The sequence below is a fragment of the Artemia sp. Qi Xiang Cuo genome, chromosome 21, assembly GCF_049724085.1.
Source record: "Artemia sp. Qi Xiang Cuo chromosome 21, ASM4972408v1, whole genome shotgun sequence".
Classification (NCBI taxonomy): Eukaryota; Metazoa; Arthropoda; class Branchiopoda; order Anostraca; family Artemiidae; genus Artemia; species Artemia sp. Qi Xiang Cuo.
This window is the reverse complement of record NC_142814.1, coordinates 44,677,044-44,692,163: the sequence shown is the minus strand read 5'-3', so window position 1 is coordinate 44,692,163 and position 15,120 is coordinate 44,677,044.

The following is a 15,120-nucleotide window of genomic DNA, read 5'->3' as shown; positions in this document are numbered from 1 at the left end:
TAAATATATTATGCTTGTGTGATTATATTATTATATTTTTGTAAAATTATATTTTTCTGTCTTCAATCTAGGCTCAGCTGAAATGGAAATGGGCAAAACATTAAAAGAATTATTCGAAACAAGCTATTTCCGTGTTGTGGTCGTTGATGACGTGTTTACGGTTGAAGCCTGTGGGGCTTTAAAGGTAAGACAAAATATATTAATAATAAGTTTCGCAAAATCGAAAATGGGCAAAGTATCAAGAGTACATTTGAAAAAAGCTATTTCTCATGATCATTAGAGGCGTATATTGTTGAACCTTATGGCGTCTTGAGCGTAGAAAGTGAAGGCATTAAGTGCAATTTATCAACATGTATAAAATGCTCATTTGCATCCCCCTGTATATATACAATGGATATATGGGATTATATATGTTGTCCCAAATAAATAAAATACGATGGTGCGGCTTATCTTTAAATTTATCTACGATTTTAGAAATTTATAGAATAAATTTATTTATGTATTAATATATTTGTATATATATATATATATATATAACATATATATATATATATATATATATATATATATATATATATATATATATATATATATATATATATATATATATATATATATATATATATATTATTGTGCATTTAAGATTTATTTATTTATACATCTAAATAAACTGATTTACAAATTATCTATAAAAGATAAATTTTCCCTATTTGCAAGATTAGAATAAATATTTTTCAGTCAACCCATTATTGCACTATATTAAAATATAATATTATAATTATTATAAACATAATATAAAATATAAATCTTTTGTTTTTCACACACACACAAGCACACTGAAAGAAATAATTCGAAAAATAACTAAAATCACGACTCCTGACCAGAAATTTTTAAAGTAAAACTCGATTTTGTTTTGTTTATTAAAAAAAATAAAACGTAGATGAAAAAAAAAATAATAATAATAAAAGCCACAGGATTCAGACATATCGAAGAGAGGGAAGGTGTGAGCCATTGGGTGATCTCTGAATTAAAACTTGTGTTTTTAATTACTTTTACTCTTGGAAGTGTGCTTTACATCATAATGATTGCATTCATAGAGATTTTGATAAAACCATTACAAGTTCATTCCAGGTTATTATGAGAAAATGTAAAAATAATCTTGTTGTTCAATGAGTAGGCTACTAGTAAGTAATCACAAATTTGGATAAGAAGGAAGCTCCTCCCCTATTTCGCTAAACAGTGGAATAGTTTCTAACAGTCAATTTTAGTTGTTAAATCTCTAAGCACTCTAAGAGTTTTGAATTTAAACACTAGTGCTTATTTTATTATTTTAACCAAATAGACCGAAATATGCCCATTTTTAAATTACGGATATTTGTCAAAATTTAGCGCAAAGCGAACGGGGTTTCAGGGGTGCACCCCGTCTCTAATACTTTGGATAAGCCTGAATATTATATGGAAAACGATTTAAAAAAAAATCCTAATGAAAGTGGGCCTAAAGGGCAATACTGAAGTGGGCTTAAAGGGCAATATTAAAGTAGGCCTAAAGGGCAATATTAAAGTGGGCCTAAAGGACAATATTAAAGTGGGCCTAAAGGGGAATATTAAAGTAGGCCTAAAAGGCAATATTAAAAGTGGGCCTAAAAGGCAATATTAAAAGTGGGCCTAAAAGGCAATATTAAAAGTGGGCCTAAAGGGCAATATTAAAAGTGGGCCTAAAGGGCAACATTGAAGTGGGCCTATAGGGTAATATTAAAATGGGCCTAAAGGGCAATATTAAAGAGGGTCTAAAGGGCAATATTAAAGTGGGCTTAAAGGGCAATATTAAAGTGGGCCTAAAAGGCAATATTAAAGTGGGCCTAAAGGGTAATATTAATGTGGGCCTAAAGGGCAATATTAAAGTGGGCCTAACGGGCAATATCAAAATGGGCTTCAAGGGCAATATTAAAGTAGTCCCACATATGATAGGTTGTAATTTGTCGTAGAACAGTGGATTGATGCTCCGCTCGGCAATGTGGGGCTTGGGGTTCGATTCTGACTGCTGCAAGGGTTGGATGACTGGCTTGCTACCTGTCCACGTAAGAAAGACCCAGCAATTGAAATTTTGACAATAATCTGCTAATGCCCTATATACCATTGTTGCCCCTGGTTGATATGTATCATTTATCTTTTTATAATAGGTTATGTTTTACCCTCAAGCACCCGTCGCTTATTTACATTTAAATAATTTATTATACCACACTGCTTTTCCATTTACTGAATTCAAGAGAGAAAAAACAGGTATAATTTAAATAAAACAGTTTTGTCCTACTGTTTTATTTAAATTGTCCCCCTTTTTACTCTTTACTCTTTTTTACTCTTTACTCTGTTTTACTCTTTACCCCTTTTTTCGCTTTATACTTTTTATTCTTTACTCTAAAATGTAAATAAGAATTTAAGAGTGAAAAAAACGGGTATAATTTAAATAAAACAGTGGATCAAAACTTTTCCGTTGATAAAGGCTCCCGGACGTGGAGTCGAAATATTCGGATTTTTACTATTTAAAGGTTTTTTTCTTTGTTCCACTGTTTTACTTGTACTTTGAGATGGCTTAAATAACCATATTATTTAAACAATATAATGTCAATTCAAACTTTTCGAACGCCAATCGGTAAATAAAAAATCTTGCCACTTCGCTATACTTATTGCGCTCTGTAATGCTTTCAGCAAAGCGCTCGTAAAACTTCAGTAAAAGACTACTTTATTTTTAATTTTTGTTTATAAACAAATAAATCAAACCTCTAAAATAAACAAGCGAATCAAAACAAAATCTAAAACTTTGAAAACTTAGATATTGCAAATTTTTTTTAGCGATGAAAAACCATAAGGGTGGCAGTTGTCAACTTGAGGAAGGGTAGTGGAAGATTGCTTCCTATAGGTTTTGAAAAATACTTTAATTTGTATCATCATTAAAATAAGAAATTGAAGTAGAGTGGAATGTAGCAAAAATCGAGCACTTGTCTAGCTTTGTTTTTTTACCGGCCTCGTATATCAGTTTTCTACTGTAATCAGCTGTTCTCCAGCTTTATTTTACTACCGGTTTGATACGATCACCCCCCCCCCCCCCCCCCACGAATATTGAGCATAGAGTTGTCCTTTATGGAAGTATGCTAGGGGTGAGGGCTGTTATCCTTGCAACGGAGTATATGCTAGATTTTTTTTTCTGTCCCTGTCTTTCCACAAACTTGGTCACTAAAAATGTAATATAATGAAATATGACAATATAATGAAATATAATATAATGAAATCCAAATGAAAACTTTACTAGGATGGTCTATATAGATAATATAATGATTAGTATATGTAATAGTAATGTTATAAATAGTAATATAATAATACTCATTTTGCAAAACTTAATGTTATACTAGTGTTTTGGGAAAAAAATCTGAAAGCAATTTGTTTTGGAATGCTTTGTTACAAATAATTTAATAGCTGTGATAATTTAACGGTAACTAGTTCAATTAATATTTAATTGCTTTAATTTTTTGTTTTTATGTTTAGAATATTGTTGCTTGCGCTGCTGGGTTTTCTGACGGTCTTGGCTATGGCGACAATACAAAATCAGCAGTTATCAGACTCGGACTGATGGAAAGGGTTCAATTTACAGAGGTACGTAGGTATATTATATATTGTAACGTAATTATATTCTAGTTATTAATATTATAATTGTAACTAATTGTAATCATAATTGGACTGATTGAAATGGCTAAATGTACGAGATTATATAATATATTTCTATTCTAATTGTAAATGTTGTAATCATATATCAATATAATTCTAATTACTATTTTAATTTTTCAACTCAAACACCTCTTTTCTCAATAGGTGTTGTACCCGTTAAAATGTCTTTTCTAATGATAATAATTCTAGAAAAATACCCCTTCGTACAATGAACCTGCACACGTTGTCTTTTCTGTCTATTATAAGGATATAGGCCTAATATTATTTTTTTTACGTAAACTTATTTTTTATTATAATTATTATCTTAATTATATATATAATAATACATCTTATTTATATATAATATTTACAATTATTGTGTCTTATTAATTAAGATATAATTATTTTTTTACGTAAATTTATTTTTGTATTATAATTATCATCTTAATTATATATAATAATACATCTTATTTATATATAATATTTACAATTATTATGTCTTATTAAATAAGATGTAACTATTTTTTACGTAAATTTATTTATTCATACAGAAAATAGGTGCAATGCAAGAGATATAAAAAATTCTACTTTAAATTTACCTCAGATAAAAATCGAAATATACAATTTAGTTTACTTATATCTATTTAGAGATTAACGACTCTTCTTGACTATTAAGGTCCTATCGTCAGAGAATATCATTCCCTGCCAGGCTCCCCATATGCTCCAGGAGCCATAAGCTCCCCATATTCACGGTGGCTGAGGTTGGTAGGCACTAGGTGACACCAGGACTCGAGCTCCCGTCTCGAAGGACTACAAGTCAAGCGTGCCTTTTAATTGGCTAGAGTGGCTCTAGTCTAAGCTAGTCTAGTCTAAGATAGAGTGGCTCTAGTCTAATGTTTAGCTCTATAGATAGATAAATACATTTATTCACAAAAATTAGGCCCAACTTAAAGCCCAATTAGGCCAGGGTGACATACACAAAACAAGATAGTGACTAGAAATTTTTACTAGTCACTTGGATTTGGAACAGGGGGATTGAACTTCCCCAAAAAATTCCCCAAGGGTTCCCATACACCTTTTCCTACACCTTTTCCCAAACCTATGAAGCCCCCTTTCAAAAACATTTCTTTTGTCTGCTTCCTTATTTTCATCGGGATTGATCTTTTTCTTTGCAGCAACCAATGTGTTTTCGTTACCAACGTTGATGTATGAATTGGTATTGGAAAAGAAATTGAATATTCTGACATGTCTGCGTGGGCGTTTCTTATTTTGGCGTTTCCGATTATCTGAAAAAAAGTCAATGAATACAATAAATCACTATCTTATTAATCTAGGCAAAAAACACGCTAATATCATTAACCAGCAACAATTCTTGAAATCTCGAAAAGAATAAAATTAAAGAAGGAAAAATTTGAAGAATTAAGAAGCTAACAACGTGCAATAAAATAACAGATAGAATAATTCAAAACAAAAACCCCAAAACATAAAAGGTCAGCCACTCACCCCAAACTCACGGCATGATCCAAAGGGGAGTGGAGTTAGGAGGTTTTGACGCCCCACCCCCCACGAAATATTTGTCTGGATCGTAAAAAAGTAACGAAAATGAATATAAAAAAAGTTTTATGCGTTTTTTAAAGTTGCTCCCTAGAAGAAATCCTTTTGTAAACCCTCCCCCCTCCAAAAAAAAACATCCTGGATACGACCCTGCTCAGGATGTTCTGTAAAGGAAGACAAAGTTTCTCAAAGGATTCCTCCGAAAATAGTACACGAAGACAGTAAAGGTCACAGATAATTCTGCCATACACTGATTAATAACAGAAAAAGGTAGAGGATTAAATAGTGCCAACCTAAAAACCCACGACCTAAGTCAAAGAAGGAGAAGAGAAGACAGGCAGAGAAGATAGTAGAAGCTGCATGCAACTGCAGCATCCACTGATCATCACCAGGAAAAAAGAAAGGGGCTAAATAGTATCAATCAGAAAGTCCATCAGAAAGCCTAAACGAGAAAATGAAAAGAAATTACTTGAAGATAGAAGACCTATCTTTGAAGGAAGACTAAATAGCACCAACCTAAAAGCCCAAGACCTAAACCAAAGAAGAAGAAGAAATACAAGAATAGCCGATAATGGAAGTTGCATGCAACTTCAAAAAAAGAAAGAGGATAATAGCCCATAACCATAACCATCAACTTAAAAGCCCATAACCTGAGCCAAAAATAATGAAGACTTTACTTAATGATAGAAAATAATAGAAGTCACAAACAAGTCCACAAGGATCCACTGATTAAAAATCTTTTAGCGGGTAAATAGTATCAACCTAAAAGTCCATAACCTAAACCAAAGAAGAAGAAGATAGCAGACCATGTCGGATGCACCTAGACCATTCAGTGATTAAGAGCAAGAAAAGAGATGAGGGCTAAATAGCGTCAACCAAAAATCCTACAGGAGCCTAAAAGGAGACGAATATTTGATAAGCATGATTATAAAAAGTGAAATGTTTTATTTCCTGAACATTAGTCAATAGTAGCATTATTGAGTAAAAAGATTTTTTTTTTCAAGTAAAAAGGCGAAAATTCACCTTTTAAATTTTCTTTAAATGCTCAAAATTACTGTTTTAAGCCAAACTGTTGCTTTTTTCGTTATTTTTTTTTCGTAGTGAAATGGTAAAAAAAAAACTTTTTAAAATAACCATGACATTAGTCAACGTAACTGTCATTTACCTTAACAGTTTTTTTTCAAATGAAAAGGTAGAAAAATACCTTTTAAATTTTCTTTTCATTCCTTTTCATTATCTTTTCAAGTTAAAAGAAAACAAAGTACATTCCCTTGATATTAAAAAAAGTAAATTTCCTTGACATTAGTCAGCATAACTGCTCTCAAAGTTTTTATTGAAGTAAAAATCCTTTTTTCTTTATTTCTCTGACATTATTCAGCCCCACTGTTATTAAGCAGAACCTTCACAAACGCGAGATAGCATGATTATTTACTTTGTTTCTTAACATTAGGCCTATTGTTGTTTTCTTTTTTTACCAAAAATTAAGCTTCAATATCAAATGTATACTTTGAAAATTAGGGAACTGTTTGTCCTTCGTTTAGACCAGAATGTCCAAATGAATTCTCCTCCCCCCTCCTGAAAAAGAATGCATTTAAGTGTAATTTTTCTATTTTGGAGAGGGCCTCAGACATTTGTAGAAGATATCTTGTACTGTGGAAAGGTATAATACAAAACATAACCTTAATACAGGAGGAGGGCATCCACAAAAAGAAAGATACTTTCTCGAGTTTTAAGAAATTCTTAAATGGAGGAATTGAGACATTGAGTCAAAATCAATATCAAAATTGGGGAATTTCGGCACTGCCGTACAACAGAAAACTTTTTTATTAATATAATTTGCGTATAAATGGCCTCGAGCAGACAAATGACGTCACAAAAAAATGAAACGGGCAGACAGAGTAAAAAAGGAAAAAGATCCTCCTGGAACCATTGCTGGCGCATAGAGCGTCAAATTGACGTTTCAGTTACTGGTTGTTTTTTTTACAGGAGCAAGTAGCAAGCTTATCAGCCAACTTTTCTGTGGTGGGGATCGAACCCTGGGCCCCTCATTGCCAAGCAGAGCATCAATTCACTATGCAACAACTATGTTAGACAAAGAGTAGCAGGTGAAAATGATACAGGGGATGAAACTCGGTGCTATCCGTGTCCGAGGCCGCCAATAAATAGAGAAGCACGACCCTGACCTCACTACTCAGGAGGCTGCACCGTCAGGTGTTATGGTTTGGCCCTTCTGTTATTATGGTGTTCTGTTCAGAAAAAGAATATTGAACCAAGATTAACATATATAGCATAGGACTATGTCCAAACATCACAAGGGGAGGCCAGCATATTTAATTCTGATGACAGTAGTTGTAGTAGTATAAGAGGTCCAGCTTGTAGGGGCAGAATACTGAATTGCAATCAGAAAGAAATGGTTGACAAGGAAAATGAACCCATCTATTAATCCGTTCTGTGAAAAAGGGATGGGAGCTTCATCGGTACATCTCACTAAGGACAAGAGTGAGCACACTTTTGAATAGAGCTGAATTTCATTGTGAATAAGCCTTTATGGACTTTCCAACTTACCAATTTTGCTATGTGGGGGTCCAGCTTGTTGGGCCGAATTGTGAGCAGGCTGGACACTGGGAACAGGTACGGGAAGGCCGCTGTAATAGGCGGCGGAAGCGCCATTCAAACCAACACCGGGCAGACCGGGTATACCAGATGTAGGCTCGTTTGGATATTCACTTGATTCCACCTTCACAGTACCTTTAAAATAAAATAAATTATAAAACATAAAAATTTCAGTCAAATAAATACTATAAAAGCTGTATCTGGTGATAGGTTTTGATACAGCTGAAAGCTAGGATGATTGGCGATATGTTACAAATTCTAAATTTTGAGGGGAGCGTAGAAACTAAATCATGTCAATCAAGGACCAGTAGTCTCCACAAAAACTATCTTTTAATGTGTCACGATCATGGGTGACGCCCCCCTAGTTTTTTTTGTAGCTCCATGCTAAAAAGAACGAAAGAAAATCTTTAGCACCCCTCCCCCTAAACTTTCGGTAATTGGCGCCCAGATCAAGATCCGGCAACAACAAGTTTAATATGAAAAGCTAATTTTCTCGATTAATTTTGAGAGTGAGAGAAAGGAATATAACACATTAAAAATAAATAAATACACAAATAAATAAAAATAGACAGAAGAAAATGAATTGAGCAAATACAAGCTTAATTGAAAGAGCGGACTGCAAATGGAAGCTCCATTAAAAACGGCAGACAACACCTTCTCCATAACTATAGCCGTGTCCTTCTAAGCCTAAAAGGTGTAACCGCGGGATCTTTATGTCAGGGGATAGAACGCCTAAGCCGACCCACGAAACAATCCACTAAATATCCCTGACATTTGTATTCTTTCTTCAGCTATATACTTCTTTAGAGCCGTCCTGGCTAAGTGTACGTGCGCTGGGTTGAGAATTCTTTGTCCAAGGGGCACGGGTTCGATACCTGGTGTGGCCAGTTATTTGGTTTGAGACGCGGGTCAGTGGTGTGACTGCAAGCTTAGCTAGAGTCCACCCAGCTCTAAATGGGGACCTGGAGAAATCTGTGGAAGGCCTTACCTTTTAAATCCTAACCCATTCAGGGTTGTTAATCCTGTCCTTTTTATCGACACAGTAAGCATATAAATGGTCTTAGGGAGCAGGGTTCGCATCGCGGTCAGTTCCTATGGTGCTACAATTGCCCAAATTTGCGTGCTACACAGCGATTTACGGTGTTATAGTAAAAAATTGACTGTAAGAGTGCTAAAATAGCATTTTCGTGCTAGTTTTAGCAGCCCTAAGCGCGTGCTACAGTACTACACATAATAAAATAGTGCTAAAATAGCACTTTCGTTCTACTGGTGGCAACTCTGCTAGGGAGACAAGGGACATTACGATACCACTACATAAGCGGACTGAGAGTTGAGGAAGAATACAATCTTAAAGCCTTGTACTTCTAGTTTAATGACAACACTGTTTTTTCTGTAAACGCTTAGCATGTAAATATTCTTGAGCACAGAAATGAGATTATGAAACAATGACGTGAGTAGACAAGCAGTAGAAGGGGATAATGAGCACAAGCCTTAACTTTTTTTTTTTTTCATCTGGCTTTTCGGAACTAACTGGAATTTCGGTAGCATCTGTCGTTTCAGATTTTTCATTCTGAAGTAAACCGTCTATATCAGCTGAAAGAAGACACAAAATTAGAAATTTAAGATGATCTTTTTCCGCAAATTATCGAGTTCATTAAAATATCGTAGAGACCAGTTTCAATACTGTGGATAAATTACCCAGCTGGCAGAACTAAATTAATCTAATTACCAACTGAATTGTAACCAAAAGTGAATATTTTTCATGAGCTGGATACATAGGACACACAGGACACAAAGGACACACATTCAAAACTTGTCTCTTCTGCAGCAGCTTCTTAGAAAAAATTTCTAGGTTGTCTAGAAAAATTGCCGGATAAACTGCTCTATTCCCCGAAAAATATCAATTTTTTCAACTCAATAAGTTGATAAATGATCCACTAAAACTGCTCGATCCACTAAAACTGATCGTTTCATGTAAAGTGTCAACATAAAGAAGAACTAGAGTGTTTGATTCATATTTATGCGGACAGTATACAAGAGCAAATAGGTGAGAAATTGTGAGGCTATTAAATAACTGAGATCGGTGTGCTCTGCCCAAGGCCGTGTCCGGGGGGGGGGGGGTGTGAAACCCTTTTGTTTGACTCAAATTTTGTATGCGTTTTTTGCGGGTTTTTTGCGTACCCCCCCCCCCCTCCCCGAAAAAAAATCTTTGAGTAAAACCCCCTCCAAAAAAAATGGGTACGGCCAAGGCTCTGCCCAGATACTACAATTTAAAGATATAAACTTAATTATGTACTACAAAGGCCCAAAATTGTGATAGATTAAATATTTTTCGCAGATAGTAAGTTTTCGCAAAATCGTATATAGATATGTAGCCACCCAAAAAGATATATAGCCAAAGTCCCGTGCTTTTAAAGAGCAGATAGCAATTTCACACTTCCTGACTCTTAAACGCGAACTCAAATTAGCATCTAACCGAGCACTCGGTGCAAAAATTTGCACAGATGATATAGAGGGGTTCACAAAATCAGACCCAGGATGTCATATAGTCATACCCAGACAGCCCTACACTGTCATTCAATCATACCCAGACAACTAACTGTTCATCCTTTTTTCGCGATAAAGTCCATTATTCCAGAAAAAAAATCATCCAGATTCAGAATGAGATCTTCAGCTTTTTTTTACTAAAACTGATTTAAGTTCCACGATTCTCTTCTGTGGAGTAGAACTCAGACGATATTCCTCTTGTGAACTATGAATTACCCACTGAAAGAAATTTGCATATGAGTGAATATTTTGTTTGCTTCTGTTCTAAATCACAGCTGCTAATGTTCTTTTTAAAGAACAGAGCTTGTTCCACGGGGGAGGGGGAGATTACAAAACCATATCGGGGGGAGTAGGTGCTGGGTTTGAACCCACCCCCCAAAAAAATTCCGATTCGTAAAAAAGTGACACAAAGCATGTAAACAACTTTTTGACGCGTTTCGTTTTTTTTGTACCCCATCCAGGGGCGGGAGGGGGTACCAGGTTGGAACTCCGCTCCCCTGTAAAAAAAATTTTCAACTCATAAAAAAGTAACAAAAAGTACATGAGCAACTTTTAATGCATAAAGTTTTTTGTACCCCCCCCCCCCTTGAACAAGATCCTGGATGCGCCCCTAGGGGCTACGGTTGAAAAATCCTTCAGAAAATCTAAAAACTATTACAATCAAATTCCAATTTATTTAGCAATCTAAAGCTAATATATAGGGCTAAAGAGGGTGAGGTTGCATAAGGCGGGCTAAAGAGGGTTGAGGGTGGGCTAGAGTCCACCCTCTACAGGGCCAAAGGAATTCATTTTTTGCTGAATTTTATCGCTTTCAAATCACAGCTATTGTTTTTCTGGGTTGTGAAATTATCTTTAGTGTGATAAGATTTTCACTTAGGTTTATTTAGATATACATTCCAGCACAAGGCTAATTTAGATAAGCTCGTCTTAAAAAAAAAAGCAATGTGAACAAATATAAATAGAGGACGTATGTAGCCTATGTATATGTTACTGTGAATGTCTGAAATCTGGTTAATGAATTCACCAGTGAATGTCCAAATACCTTTTTTCTCCTTGGATTTAGTCAGCGTTACCGGTCAACTTTTTCAGTTTTATGCAAGGTTTGATGGTGACAGGCTATATTAAGCTAAGTTGGATTAGGTTATTAACCCATTTCTGAGCTTTATAACCTAATTTAACTTTAACTTTTACTATCCAAGCTTGCATAAAACCGAAAAAGCTGATTCGCACAGCTGATTGAATCCAAGCAGAGAAAAGGGAATTTCGGATATTCACCAGTGAATCTCGACATAAACCAGATTTAAGAAATTCACGGTAACATATATGCATATATTACATGACACATATACTTCAATATCCACTAGTCCTGATGTGGAATAGGTTGATAAACTTTGAGCTGTCCAATAAAAAAAATCTTGTATGTTTACTGCTTAGTTTTTACCAAAATAAAAAATATATTCTTGTTACAGAATATACAAGCATTGTATAGGCTAATATATAGGAGTGTATAGGCTTTGAGAATGTGGTTTTATGGTAATATAATACCAAGCGTGGTTTGGTAAAAAAAAATATTACTTGTTATAAATTTTCACGAAATAGGGGACAACCGAGTTTTGATACCGATTTGTCTTGAATTTTATGGGGTCTAATTTCAAAGTGAACAATAATTGTTCACTTTAACATCAATAATCAACAAAAAACTTAACATAAACAAATCCCCTCCAAATGTCACAGCATGATATGGAGAGGGGATAGCTGAACAAATTCACAAAAAAAATAATATTAACCCAAGAAGGGGTTAAAAAAACCTACTGAGGTTAAAAATTATGTACTCTGCAAACACCAACTTAACACTCAAAACCCAATTCCTTCTTTAAAAGCCTCAATAAAAATAAAACACTAAATCTAATGTAATTTTTGGTTAAAAAAAAGAAAACAACATTAATGTTAAGAAACAAAGTAAATAATCGTGCTAACTCGCGTTTGCGAAGGTTTCCAAACTAGCTTAATATATATATATATATATATATATATATATATATATATATATATATATATATATATATATATATATATATATATATATATATATATATATATATATATATGAAAGTTGTCATCCCAAGAGGACACCTGTGTGCAAGATTGTATTGGATTACCAAAATGGTAGCCAAAAAATATCATTCCTAAAAGGCTATGAACTTGTATCTATAAGTTCTTGACCTAAGCGGATTATAATGTAAGAATAATTTTTGACTGAAAGGACCTTATCCTCAGCTCATATACATAGGTGATATTTTAATTCCCCACTAGTTAGCTAATTTAACACTGCATTATGTATTGCCCTGATATTTGCTAATAAGTTGACTAATTTAAGCTTCCTGTATACACATAACTTTGGTCCAGTCCTCAGACTGACTAATTCAAACATATAATTAAACACAAAATAGTTAACACTAGCCTCCTCATTGTCATGAACAATTTAATATAGGTTATACAATGTATGGCTCCAGATTTTCTCTTTAGAGAAAAATTTGCTGTTTTATATTAGCTATCTTGAAATCATCCCATTCTGATGCATAGCCACTTCTAAAGGAAACACTATTAAATTCTTGCACACCTTTTGCAAGAGTTGCTTTGCTTTACTTACCCCTAACCCCTCTTCCAATGAAGAAATAAAAGCAGTTTTCCTAACTTTATAATGTTTCCTTCAAAGTTGGTTAGTTGAGATGCAAAAGAAACATAAAATAGTCAGTTAAAATAGTCCCAAAGCCAAAAACATTGTCCTATATGACTCAACAAACAATCAAACAATGAAATAGAAACAAATTTTACCAGAAAAATCTGATGTATTATTTTTCCATTGATTTTTGCAATTATTTACAATCTCAAATTGATTTGTCCTAAACTGTGATAAGAGTTACAGGAAAAGATATGGATAAAAAATGAAAGTTTGTGACACTTTAGATGTGAAGGCTTTGCAAGGAAGAATTAAGTACTCCCTATTAAGTACTATTAAGTACTTTGTACTCCCTAATTAAGCAAGGGAAATTACAGAAATGGAAGGGAAGAGCAAAACTCACCTTGAGGTATACACTTTTCAGCAGAGACCAGTAGGGGAGTCTGAGAAGGCTTCAAAAAGGACGAAAGTCTAAGTTTCCCTGGTTTTCCTGTCACAATCTGACCTCTGCAAAAAGAAACAAGGTGGTGATATATATGCCCTAGTTTTGCCTTTTGGCAAGTCTGCATCTGAGCCGGTATTTTTTTAAGGTGGTGATGGGCGGTCCATACCCGACTTGGTCAAAAGTAATATTTAATGTGCGGTCTGTTGCCCCGGAAAAGTATACAAACTCAAACTTTTTCTGGGTAGCAGAGAAAACTTTAATGGTATTTCTGACGACGAGGGTGTTGTTTTTTTCCATGGATCTTATACTCAATATATTGGAAATTTAACAATTTTAAATATAAGAGCGTCATTTTTTTAAAATTTGCGTAAAGGTCTATGGATTGTAATTCTCTTTTTCCATTTATGGTGCTGTATCCGTAGCAGATAGGCAAGCCTAACATTGTGTTTAAAAAGCCGAGATGACCCGGTTACTTTTTATACGTTAGTGTTTAGACATTAAAGTAATGCAAGATTAATACCAAACTTGAAGAAAAGGTATCAAGTACGAATACTAAGTAATTTTTACAGCCCATTTGGACTGACTATATTTTAAAATACAATTAACAACACTCGCCATAATCAAGGACATAAGCAAAAACGAAACCAAATAAATGCTACAACACACAGTTACGCGCACTTCTCCTCCAACCCAATCTATTTAAAGCTCCAGTCATAAGACCCTCCCAGGAAGTTCCCTTTTTCCTTAAATCTTTCCTTACGACATCCTCCCACCCCAACCGAGGACAACCTGCTTTCCGTTTAGCCCTAGACGGTTGGCCGAAAAGGAAAATCTTTGGCAATTTGTCATTCTTCATTCGCAGAACGTGCCCTAGCCATCTCACCATTATAGCATTCTCTCATCATAGCCCTAGAAAATGGGATTGAACCACACTTTTTGTATGGTTCAAAGACACGGCACTTGCACTGAAAACCAGAGGAATGACGCTTTAAAATCGAAACAAGCAATGGCTTGTCTCCGTTATCACTTTTTTCCGGACTTGGTCATGCTGGCTTCAAAAATGTCAAAGTCCACAACAACATTGGAAACAATGCTTGACTCTTTTGCAAAGTTTGATTCTTGTTTTCTTATGACTGATTCAAAAGTAGCAGGGTATCAAAAGAATTCATTTCGTCAAGCTGATTGCAACTACTGGGCTTTGCAAAGGTCGTTTCGGTTCCAAACAATGCAGTTATCCAGTTAAAACTAAAAATTCATGAGACTCATAACCTACATCAATTCCAAAAAAGCTGAATAATACATAAAGTATTCGTTTGTCATAGATTTTACAATCACTATAAAACCAAGACTTGATGGTTACACATCTGCCAAACATAAAAACCAATAGAAGTTTTTAAAGCATATACAAGGGGTTCTCCGCTGTCTTTAGCAGGATTACGAAACTTATTGCTTCCAACCAAGACAAGAGCTTACATCACTTGTCTCCATAGCTCTCTCGCGGGCATCTAGGCCTATATCTGGTTGAAAATTTACGCCTACAATCCTACAATATACACAATTCGGCCTAGTGCATAGCCCCTTG